The 12,911-nt window shown below is 36.6% G+C and overlaps 1 protein-coding gene across 3 annotated transcripts in view; it reads left to right on the forward strand.

The window, feature by feature from the left end:
• CPVL (carboxypeptidase vitellogenic like) overlaps positions 1-12,911 on the forward strand; it is a 156,477-nt gene that overhangs the window by 85,823 nt on the left and 57,743 nt on the right. The gene's annotated exons all lie outside the window — the stretch shown is intronic.

Here is a 12,911-nt window from a genome sequence, read left to right on the forward strand (position 1 = left end):
CTTTAAGCCTTCTCAGAGCACCTCCAGATGCTGCTTATCCTCTTCTCTGAGCTCTCAGAATGCGTTGTCTGTACCCCCATACTTGTACATGACACACTCTAACGTGCAGACTCTCAGTCTGATACCCATACTACCACCAGCCTGGACCAGATGTCAGGAATGAACTAATGAATGAATGATTAGTGCTATATCAAAAATTCATCTATAAACCTGTCCATAATGCATTAGGTACTTATTATTCATAAATTTATTAAACCAAAAAGAGGTTAGCATTCGTATCTTAAAGATAATGTTCTATAATATAACATTAAGGAACAGAAAGTGGTTTTTTTTTTTTTTTTTTTTGAGTGGGAAGCAGATAAGGAAGTTCAATAAGCACTATTTGCTCACTTGGGAGATATATTTTCTCACTGCACAAATTTAGCTAGAATATGATTCCTCAGCCATGTGAGGATAGGGTGGGACAAACAGCTTACTTGATGACATAAACTCTGCTTACATTTTGATTGAGAAAGGAGACTGCATCAATTAGAGGTGATCCTGCATTTTGATACTTAAACATATCTGTCCCTCTTGCCCATGTAACCTAAACCTACCACTATAAATTCCAATAAAATCAGAATCCAGTATTTTCTAAACTTTCCCTTTTTTTTTTTTTTTTTTGAGACACAGTTTCATTTTTTCTCCCAGGCTGGTGTACAGTGGCGCAATCTTGGCTCATTGCATCCTGTGCCTCCGAGGTTCAAGCGATTCTCCTGCCTCAGACTCCCGAATAGCTGAGAATACAGGCGCATGTCATCATGCCTCGCTGTTTTTGTATTTTTAGTAGAGACAGAGTTTCACCATGTTGCCCAGGCTGGTTTCAAACTCCTGACCTCAGGTGATCTGCCCGCCTTGGCCTCCCAAAGTGCTTGGCATTACACACATAAGCCATTGCACCCAGCATAAACTTTTCAACTCGGAATCGGTTGCCAGAAAAAGAGAAGCGTTTAGTGGTACAGATAAACCATATTTCCATAAAGAAAGATAACAAAATAAGCTGTCAATCTAATGCAGACCAAAAAGTGGCTGCCGCTACAGCAGACAGCATGTTCATTCACACAGCTGGTAAAGCCCTAAGGATAGCGATTATCTTTGGGTTGTCTATTAATGATGTCGGACCTCAATGTATATGTAATGGAATCAGAACAACGTAGGTTGGCTTAAAACATTAGTACCATTAAAGTCGTATTTATGTAAGACTCGGGACTAATTTGTCATAGAAAATAGCCTGCCTGTTTGTAGTCATAAGAACATAGAGGTTTTTTTCCAGTACTAGATTGAGTTTAGCTGATGTGGAGCATCTCTGCTGGTTGGAGGAAGACCACCTCGAGTTTCTGGAATTATGTTTTCGTGTAGTTACTGTATAAAAATTGGCTTTTTGTAAACTGTGTTAGTTTCTATGTAAACTACGTGAAACATAGTCCTCTTGTAATGATGTACAGGAGATATGTACTCAAAAGTCATTTTCATTTCAGTAATTTCAGATGTTTCAGTGGCACATTGAAATATCATATTGGCAGCTTCCAAAATAACTAGAATGAGGAAGAGAATCTGTTGGGCTGTTTGAGTTCTTCATGACTGAATGAGGTCAAAACATGATCAGGACCTTTAGGAATTAGCTGGTTAACAGACTGTGGTGATTATGAACATGTTCTTAAGTTGCACATCCTGAGTTTGAGTTCTGGTTACACCACTCACTGGCTATGCTTCTTTGGGAAACAAAACTTAAACTCTGTGCTTTGGCTTCCTTGTCTATAAAACAGGAATAAAAACAGTATTTGTGTGTGAGTTTCTGTGAGGTTTAAATGAGATTATATATGTAAACACACTTAGAGTGCCTGGTGGTTAAAAGGTGTTGGTAGAAGTCTTTAAGATCTTGCTACGATCCAAAGTTATACAATAAACCGTGGAAAACACAATAATAAAAAAGAATCAACAGGCTTCCAGTTTCCAGTCTAGTGTGCGTAAGGAGCTTAGAAGTCTCCACTCCATTTTAACGACAATAAAAAGCCAAACACACTGAAAATCAGTCAAAAACTCTTCTTATATCTGTCAGATAACTGAGGTCACAGGGCAAACTGCTGCTGTCTGAAATTAGGCAGGTTGAATATAGGGAGTCACAGCTTAACAGAAGCAAACTCCTAAGTAGAACCCTCCATGGAAACAGGTGCTGAGGCAGGAAAACTTGAACTGTGATTGGTAAATTACTAGAGGCTCCATAGGGACAAGCCTGAGAGTTAAAAACACCATGGGTGGCAGTGAGGTTGGGGGGAACACTCAGGCAAAGGCCATTTGTAAATGACCTTTATTATGTTGAGGGACTTTTCTTGTATACCCATACTATGGAGAGTTTTTCTCAAGAAAGGATGTTGGATTTTGTTGAACACTTTTTGTGTCAGTTGAGATGATCATGGGGTTTTGTCTTGCAGTCTGTGATATGTCATTTTGATTGACTTGCCTGTGTTAAACTCGTCTTGCATGCTAAGAGTAAATCCCACATGATCATGCTATAGAATCTTTTTGATGTATTGTTGAATTTGGTTTGCTAATATTTTATTGAGAATTTTTGCATGAATGCCAGAGTTACTGTCTTGCAGTTTTCTTTTTTCTTGTGATATCTTTGCCTGGCTTAGGAATCAAGATAATACTTGACAAAAAATCTGTGATTAATATGCTAAGGACTTTAATGGAAAAAGTAGACAACCTGTAAGAACAGATGGATATTGAAAATAGAGAAATGGAAAGTATAAGAATCAAAAGGAACTGTTAGAGAACAAAAACACTGTAACAGAGATAAAGAATGTCTTTCGTGGGCTCACTAGTAGACTGGACACAGCTGAGCCAAGAGTAGCATGAGGATGTAATAAATAGAAGCTTCCAAAATGGAAAAGTAAATAGAACAAAGAATTTTTAAAAATTTGAGTATCCTTAACTATGGGATAACTACAGAAGATGTATCATACACATAATGGGAATACCAGAACCAGAGGAAAGAGAAGGAAATGGAAGCGATATTTAAAGCAATGATGATTGCATACTTGCCCAGATTAATGCCAAACACCAAACCACACATCCCAGAAACTGAGAATGCATCGAGCTGGATAAATGCTAAAACAAAATAACCAAAAAGGAGACAAGTCATATGGAAACTTCAAAAATATCAAATATAAAGAAAATCTCAGAAGAAGCCAAAGGGAATCAAAACCTTACCTATGGAGAAGCAAAGGTAAGAATGACATCTAGGTTCTCCTCAGAAATCTGCCAACAAGAAGAGAATGCAGTGAAATACTTAGTGTTGAGAGAATAAAACCCACCAACTTAGAATTCTGCACCCTGCAAAAGTATTCCTCAAGAGTGAAAGAGAAAGACTTTCTCAGACAAACAGGAATTAAGGGAATTTGTTGCTAGCAGACCTTCTTTGTAAGAAATGTTAAAATAGGTTTTCAAGGAGAAGAAAAGTGATACATGTCAGAAACTTACATCTATATAAAAAGAAGAAGAGCACTGGCTAATGATTAAATGAAGATGACATGATTATGTAGGAAATCCAAAAGAATCAACAGAAAACCTCTTGGAATTAATCATAACAAGGTTGCAGGATATAAGGTTAATGTGTAAAATGTAATCACTTTCCTATGTACTCCCAATAAACAGGTGAAATTTGAAATTAAAACACAGAACTATTTACATTAGCACCCTCCAAAAATGAAAAACTTAGGCATAAATGCAACAACATATGTATAAGATCTATGTTAGGAAAACTACAAAATGCTGATAAAAGGCATCAAAGAACAACTAATAGTTGGAGAAATACTTTGTGTTCATGGATAGGAGGACTCAATATTGTCAAGATGCCATTTCTTCCCAACTTGATCCATAGATGCAGTATAATCCCAGTCAAAATCTCAGTAACATTTTTTGGATATGGAGAAATTGATTCTAAAGATTCTCTGGAGAGGCAAAAGACCCAGAATAACCAACACAATATTGAACAAGAGGAATAAAGTTGGAAGATTGACATTACCCAACTTCAAGACTTACCATAAAGCTATAATAATTAAGAGACATTAATTATTGTAGTAAGTATGGCATTGGCAAGACAATAGGCAAATAGATTGATGAACTAGATAGAGATCCCAGAAATATACCCATGTAAATATAGTCAACTGATCTTTGACAAATGAGCAAAGGTAATACAATGCAGTGAAGATAGTCTTTACAGCAAATGATGCAGGAACAGATGGATATATCCACATAAACAAAATAATCTAGACACAGATCTTACACTTCTCATAAAAATGGTCTTAGCATGGATTATAGATCTAAAGATAAAACATAAAACTGCAAGATTTGTAGACATTAACTTAGGAGAAAACCTAAAGGACCTTGGGCATGGTGTTGATGTTTTAGATACAATGTTAAAGGAACAGTGCATGAAAGGAATAATTCAGAAGCTGGACATCATTAAAATTAATAACTTCTGGCTTACAGAAAACAATGTCAAGAAAAGGAGAAGATAAGCCACAGACTGGGAGAAAATATTTGCAAAAGGCACATCTGATAATAGACTGTTAATTAAAATATATTTTTGAAAATCCTTATAACTCAACAATAAGAAAATGAACAACCCAATGTAGAAATGAGCAAAAGACCTAGGCACCTCACCAGTGAAAATAATGGTAAGTAAGCATATGAAAAGATGTTGGCTGGGTGCCAGTGACTCATGTCTATAATACTAGCACTTCAGGAGGCCAAGGTGGGAGGATCGCCCAGGAGTTTGAGACCAGGCTGGACAACACAGAGAGATCCTACAAAATACAATTAATTAAATCTCTACAAAATACAATTAATTAGCTCAATGTGGCGGTTTGCACCTCCTATAGTCCTAGCTGCCTGAGAGGCTGAGGTAGGGGGATCACTTGACCCCAGGAATTCAAGGTTGCAGCAAGTCACAATTGTGCCACTGCACTCTAGCCTAGGCAACAGAGTAAGATCTTGTCTCAAAAAAGGAGAGAAGATGTTCAACATTATATGTCATTAGGGCGTTACAAATTAAAGCCATGAGACCCCACTTCCAGGCCTGTTAGAACAGCCAAAATCCAAAATGCCAACAACACTAAATGCTTGCAAGGATGTGGAGCAATAGGAATTCTCATTCTGATGGGAATACAAAAATGCTACAGCCACCCTGGAAGACAGTTTGAAAAATTCTTAAAAAACTTAATATGCTCTTACCATACCATTCAGCAGTCATGCTCTTTGGTATTTACCCAAATGAATTGTAAGCTTGTGTTCACACAAAAATCTGCACAGGAATGTTTATAACAGCTTTATTCATAATTGCCACAACTTGGAAACAACCAAGATGTTCTTCAGTAGGTGAATGAATAATTAAACTGTAGTCCAGACAATAAAATTTTATTCAGTGCTAAAAACAAATGAGCTGTTGAACCATGAAAAGACACATAGAAAACTTAAATGCATGTTTCTGAGTGAAAGAAGCCAATCTGAAAAGACTGCATACTGTATGATCCCAACTATATGACATTCTCTAAAAGACAAAACTATGGAGTCAGTGGTTGCCAGGAGTTGGAGGAGCGAGGGATCAATAGGCACAGCATAGGGGATTTTCAGGGCAGTGAAACCATTCTGTATGATACTACAGTGGTGGATACATGACATTATGCATTTGTCAAAACCCATGGACTATATAACACCAAGAGTGAGTTCTATTGTGAACTATGGACTTCAGGGTATTTGATGATGTTTCAATGTAGTTTTGTTAATGTAACAAATACCTCACTGTGATGAGGGATATTGATAGTGGAGGAGGTTGTATGGGAGAGGGCATAAGGGGTGGATGGGAATTCTGTGCTTTCCACTCAATTTGCTATGATCCTAAAACAGCTCTGAAAAATAAAGGTTATTGATTTACATTTTTAAAGTTTATTTCCCAGTAAAGGGGATAGATACTAATATTTTTGATAAAGGGTAGATTTAATTCCTACATCCAGCAGTCAGATACAGTAGACTCTCTGAAGGAAAATACAACTAAAGTACAACTGAATTCAGGATAAATTACAACAAACGTAATTGTAATGCCTTTAATAAAATAAAAGTGGATCTGAAAAACAACACCAGAAAAACAAGAGGCAGAGAATGGAATCCTGTGAGCAAGAACAAGAAGGCAGGGTGGCCCTGGGAACCAGTGTCCTCGGTGCTGCAATTGGCAACTGGGCTGTGGGCCCAAATAAAGTGAGGCTGCTGACCTGAGAGCCCAGCACCAGGGCTGGGATGTGTGGAGGGCCCAAACTGGTCCCATGTTGCTAGAAACTCTGGCAACTAGCAGAAGCAAATATACAAAACTTAGAGGTGGGGTCGGGCATGGTGCCTCATGCCTCTAATCTCAGTGCTTTGGGAGGCTGAGGCAAGCAGATCATGAGGTCAGGAGTTCTAGACCAGCCTGGCCAACATGGTGAAACCCCATGTCTATTAAAAATACAAAAATTAGCCAGGCATGGTGGCAAGTGCCTGTAATCCCAGCTACTGGGGAGACTGAGGCATAAGAATCACTTGAACCCGGGAGGCAGAGACTGTAGTAAGCTGAGATCATGCCACTGCATTCCAGCCTGGGAAACAGAGTGAGACTCCATGTCAAAAAAAAAAAAAAAAACCACATATAAAGAAGAAACAGAAGAATTGCTTGAACCCAGGAAGCAGAGGTTGCAGTGAGCCAAGACTGCACCACTGCACTCCAGTTTGGGTCACAGACTGAGACTCCATCTCCAAAAAATAACTTAAAAAAAAGTATAGAGGTGTTTATCAGATTTTTCAAAAATGTAAAAAAGTATAAAAAATTTTAACAAAAATGTAAGCTCGTCATCAAAAGTCATCTAACACAAAAGTAAATAGGCTCTAGGCTGTGAATAAACAGAAATAATTAGATGAAGATAGCCAAGGCACTTTCAGATATAGGAAATATGAGATATAGCTATGTCTGAAATATTTGAAGGCATAAAAATGTAATTACAAAACAAGCAATAAATGAGAAATATTAAATATGGTGAGGCAAATTTGAAAGACAACAAATTGTAATAGTTAAATGTTACGGTTGTTGAATTTAAAACTGAGTGCATGGGTTAAAGAATAGATTAGACACTGCTGAAAATAAATTAATGAATCAGAAAATTGAGCTGAAGAAAATACCAAAATGTAACACAGGAAGAAAAGAGATAAAAAGTTTTAAGGGAAGACTAAGAGACATTAAGAAGAGAATAACATATGTCTAAGTAGAATCATAGAAGGTATAAACAGAATGAAAAACAATTTTGAAGAAACAGTGGCTGTAAATTTGTAACGTGATAAAAGTTATGAATGCACAGACACATGTACTGAAGCACATAGACAGTAAGCAGTGGGAGAGAGAGAAATTCATATTTTAGCTGGTTTTAATGAAATTGAACAATAGCAAAAAGCAAAGAGAATGTTTTAAAAGGTCAGAAAGAAAAGGTCATCTACAAAAGGAGGAAAATCAGACTGACAGAGACTTATCAATGACAGCAATGGAAAGCATAATATATTCAAAATGCTAAAATGAGATAATCTAGAACCATATTTCAAGTAAAATGGTGAAATAAAAGTATTTTCAGATTTAACAATCATTTCAAGTGCATTTAGAGTCAACAGATTTTCACTAAAGGAGGCTCTAAAGAATATATTTTAGGAAAAATGAATTATTCCAGAATTATTACAGGAAGAAAATGTGAGATACAAGAAGAAATACTATAGAAATTGATAGAAATGGTATTTTATCAATGTTAATTTTCTGGTTTTAATCATTGTACAGTGGTTATGTAAATTGTAACATTTGTTAAGGCTATGTAAAGGATACACTATTAACAGATTTTGCTTGCTTTGTTTAGTGACAGGTTCTTGCTCTATCACCTAGGCTAGAGTGCAGTGGCGTGGTCGTAGCTTACTGTCTGGAACTCCTGGGCTGAAGCTGCTCTCCAGCCTCAGCCCTCCCAAGTAGCTGGGATTACAGGCATGTGCTGGTTAATGTTGTTGGTTTCTTTCCCTCCCTTTTTCCATTTCCCTCCCCCTTCCCTCTTCCTCTCTCTCTGTCTCTCCCTACCTATCTCTCTGTTTCTGTTTCTCTCTTTTTCTCTTTCCTTCCTTCCTTCCGTCTTTCTTTTCTTTTCTTTCTTTTCTTTCCTTCCCTTCCCTTCCTTCCCTTCCCTCCCTCCCTCCCTCCCCCCCCCTTTCTTTCTTTCTTCTTTCTTTCTTTCTTTCTTTTTTTTTTTTTTTTGAAATGGGGTTTTGTTCTATTGCCCATGCTGGTCTCAAACTTCTGGCCTCAAGCGATCCTCCCACCTCAGCCTTCCAAAGTGCTGGGATTACAGGTGTGAGCCACTGCAACCAGCCTTTTTAACAGATTTGCTGAGATATAATTTATATACTACAAAATTCACTCATTTCAAATGTACGAGTCAGTGGTTTTTGCAACTGCAATTTTATTCGCAACCATCACCACTTTCTAGTTTTTGAACATCTTCATCACATCTGAAAGAAAAAAGAAAAAAATTCCTTATCCATTAGCAATGATTTCTACTTCCTCTTACCGCCCCTGGCAACCACTAATCTACTTTCTGTCTGTATGGATTTGCCTCTTGTGAATATTTCATATAAATGAAATTGTGTAACATGTGGCCTTTTGTTTCTTTCCCTTAGTATGTCAGCATGTTCATTCATTTTACTGCTAAGTAATATTCCTTTGTATGGCTGTACCAGGTTCTGTTCATTCATCTATTGATGGACATTTGGCATGTTTCCACGTTTTTACTGTTATGAAAATGCTGCTATGAATATTAATGTACAGTGTTTGTGTGTACATATGTTTTTCATTCTCTTGGGTAGATATATACCTAAGAGTGGAATTATGGGGTCACATGTCAACTGTATATTTAACATTTTCAAGAACTGCCAAACTGTTTATTGCAAAGTAGTTGGGCCATTTTACAATTCCACCAAAATGGATGAGTTCCAGTTTCTCCACATCCTTGTCAGCACTTGTTATTGTCTGACATTTTGATTCTAGTCATCCTAGTGATTTAAAGTGCTATCGCTTTGAGCTTTGATTGGCATTTCCCTAATGACAAATGATTAGTATCTTTCTATGTGCTTTTTTATTGTTCGTTTTTCTGTTTTTTTGGGAAAATGTCTATCCAAATACTTTGCCCATTAATAGGGTTGCTAATTAATTGGGTTATTTGCCTTTTATTGAGGTGTGAGAGTTCTTTATATATTCTGAATAGAAGTCCCTTATCAGATATGATTTGCAAATTTTTTTTCCTATTCTCTGGGTTGTCTTTTCATTTTCTTGATGTTGTCCATTAAAGTCCAAAAGTTTTAGTTTTGATAAAGTCCAATTTGTCTGTTTTCTTTTACCACGTATGCTTTTTAAAAAAAAAAAAAAAGAATCTTAATTTTATTTCATTTTAGTTAAATTTGGGTTTAAAAACTAATACTCAAGTTGGTTATTGGAAAACATCCAAGTATTCACAATTTGGGTGTGTGAATTTACTTGAATTTACTTTTTTTCTGACTCTATTTTATAAAACCTTCTTTTTTTCCCATAGGTTATTAGGGTACAGGTAGTATTTGGATACATGGGGTAAGTTCTTTAGTGGTGAACTGTGAGATTTTGGTGCACCCATCACACGAGCAGTATACACCACACTCTATTTGTAGTTTATCCCTTTCCCTCTTCTCACCCTTCCCCCAGGTCCCCAAAGTCCATTGTATCATTCTTATGCCTTTGTGTCCTCATAGCTTAGCTCTTATGTATGAGTGAGAACATACAATGTCTGGTTTTCCATTCCCAAGTTACTTGACTTAGAATAATAGTCTCCAGTCTCATCCAGGTCACTGCAAATGCTGTTAATTCATTTCTTTTTATGGCTGAGTAGTATTCCATTGTGTGTGCGTGCGTGTGTGTGTGTGTGTGTGTGTGTGTACATATGTATATGTGTGTATATATATATCAGAGTTTCTTTATCCACTCAATCGATGGGCATTTGGGTTGGTTCTATGATTTTGCGGTTGTGAATTGTGCTGCTATAAACCTGTGTGCAAGTATCTTTTTCACATAATGACTTGTTTTCCTCTGGGCAAAAATCCAGTAGTGAAATTGCTGGATCAAATGGTAATTCTACTTTTAGTTCTTTAAAGAATCTCCACACTGTTTTCCATAGTGGCTGTACTAGTTTACATTCTGACCAGCAGTGTGGAAGTGTTCACCACATCTATGCCAACATCTGTTTTTTGATTTTTTGATTATGGCCATCCTTGTAGGAGTAAGGTGCTATCACATTATGGTTTTAAATTTGCATTTCCCTAACCATTAATGATGTTGAGCATTTTTTCTTATGTTTGTTGGCCACTTGTATATTTTCTTTAGAGAATTGTCTATTCATGTCCGTAGCCCACTTTCTGATAGGATTGTTTGGGGTTTTTTGTTGTTTGTTTGTTTTACTGATTTGAGTTTGTTATAGATTCCCGATATTAATCCTTTGTCAGATGCATAGATTGTGAAGATTTTCTCCAAGTCTGTGGGTTGTCTGTTTGATCTGCTAACTGTTCTTTTTGCCATGCAAAAACTCTTTAGTTTAATTAAGTCCCAGCTATTTATCTTTCTTTTTATTGCATTTGCTTTTGGGTTCTTGGTCATGAAATCCTTGCCTAAGCCAATGTCCAGAAGGATTTTTCCAATGCTGTCTTCCCGAATTTTTACCATTTCAGGTCTTAGATTTAAGTCCTTAATCCATCTTGAGTTGATTTTTGTATAAGTTGAGAAAGGATCCAGTTTCATTCTCCTACATGTGGCTAGCCAATTACCCAGCACCGTTTGTTGAAAAGGGGGTCCTTTCCCCACTTTGTTTTTGTTTGCTTTGTCGAAGATCAGTTGGCTGTAAGTATTTGGGTTTATTTCTAGGTTGTCTATTCTCTCCTGTTGGTCTATGTGTCTATTTTTATACTATTACCATGCTGTTTTGGAGACTATGGCCTTATAGTATAGTTTGAAATCAGGTTGTATGATGCCTCTATATTTTTTCTTTTTGCTTAGTCTCGCTTTGGCTATGTGGCCTTTTTTTTTTGGTGGGGGGGTTCATATGAATTTTAGAATTGGCTTTTCTAATTTTGAGAAGAATGATGGTATTTTGATGGGGATTGCGTTGAATTTGTAGATTGCTTTTGACAATATAGTCATTTTCACAATATTGATTCTACTTATCCGTGAGCATGGGATGTGTTTCTATGTGTTTGTGTCATCTATGATTTCTTTCAGCAGTGTTTTGTAGTTTTTCTTACAGAGGTCTTTCACCTCCTTGGTTAGGTATATTCCTAAGTATTTTATTATTATTATTTTGCAGCTATTGTAAAAGGGGTTGAGTTCTTGATTTGATTTTCTGCTTGTTCACTGTTTATAGAAGAGCTCCTGATGTGTGTACTCTAATCTGGTATCCAGAAATTTTGTCAAATTATTTTATCAGTTCTGGGAGCTTTCTGGAGGGGTCTTTAGGGTTTTCAAGGTAAACAGTCATATCATCAGCAAACAGTGACTGTGTGACTTCCTCTTTACCAATTTGGATGCCTTTTATTACTTTCTCTTGTCTGATTGCTCTGGCTAGGGTTTCTAGTACTGTGTTGAAGAGGAGTGGTGAGAATGGGAACCCTTGTCTTGTTCCAGTTCTCAGAGGAAATGTTTTCAACTTTTCCCCAGTCAGTATTATGTTGGCTGTGGGTTTATCATAGATGGCTTTCATTATATTGAGGTATGTCCCTTGTATGCTGATTTTGCTCAGAGTTTTAAGCATAAAGGAATGCTGGATTTTGTTGAATGCTTTTTCTGCGTCCATTGAGATGATCATGTGATTTTTGTGTTTTAAATCTGTTTATGTGGGTGTATCATATTTACTGACTTGTGTATGTTAAACCATCCCTGGTATGAAACCCACTTGATCATGGTGGATTATCTTTTTGATATGTTATTGGATTCGGTTAGCTAGTATTTTGTTAAGGATTTTACTGTCTATGTTAATCAGGGATATCAGTCTGTAGTTTTCTTTTTTGGTTATGTCCTTTCCTGGCTTTTGTATTAGGCTGATACTGGCTTCATAGAATGAATTAGGGAGGGTTCCCGCTTTCTCTCTCTTGTGGAATGGTGTCAAAAGGATTGGTACCAATTCTTCTTTGAATGTCTGTGTGAATCCATCTCGTCCTGGACTTTTTTTGTTGGTAAGTTTTTAATTACCATTTCAATCTCACTGCTTGTTATTGGTCTGTTATTGGTCTTTTCTTCCTGATATAAGCTAGGAGATTTGTATTTTTCCAGGATTTTATCCATCTTTTCTAGGTTTTCTAGTTTATGTGCATAAAGGTGTTCATAGTAGCCTTGGGTGATCTTTTATATTTCAGTGGTGTCACTTGTAATATCTCCCATTTTGTTTCTTAATGAGGTTATTTGGATTTTTATTCTTTTCTTGATTAATCTTGCTAATGGTCTATCAATTTCATTTATCTTTTGAAAGAACCAGCTCTTTGTTTCATTTATCTTTTGCATATTTTTGTTTCAATTTCATTTAGTTCTGGTCTGATTTTGGTTAATTTCTTTCTTCTAGGTTTGGGTTTGGTTTATTCTTGTTTTTCACGTTCCTTGAGGTATGACCTTAGAATGTCATTTTGTACGCTTTCAGTCTTTTTGATGTAGGCGTTCAGGGCTATAAACTTTCCCTTAGCACTGCCTTTGCTGTATCCCAGAGGTTTTGATAGGTTGTGTCATTATTGTCCTTCAGTTTGAAGAATTTTTC

Source organism: Sapajus apella, unplaced genomic scaffold (genome assembly GCF_009761245.1).
Source record: "Sapajus apella isolate SASKATOON/1434 unplaced genomic scaffold, GSC_monkey_1.0 scaffold19, whole genome shotgun sequence".
NCBI classification, from domain to species: Eukaryota; Metazoa; Chordata; class Mammalia; order Primates; family Cebidae; genus Sapajus; species Sapajus apella.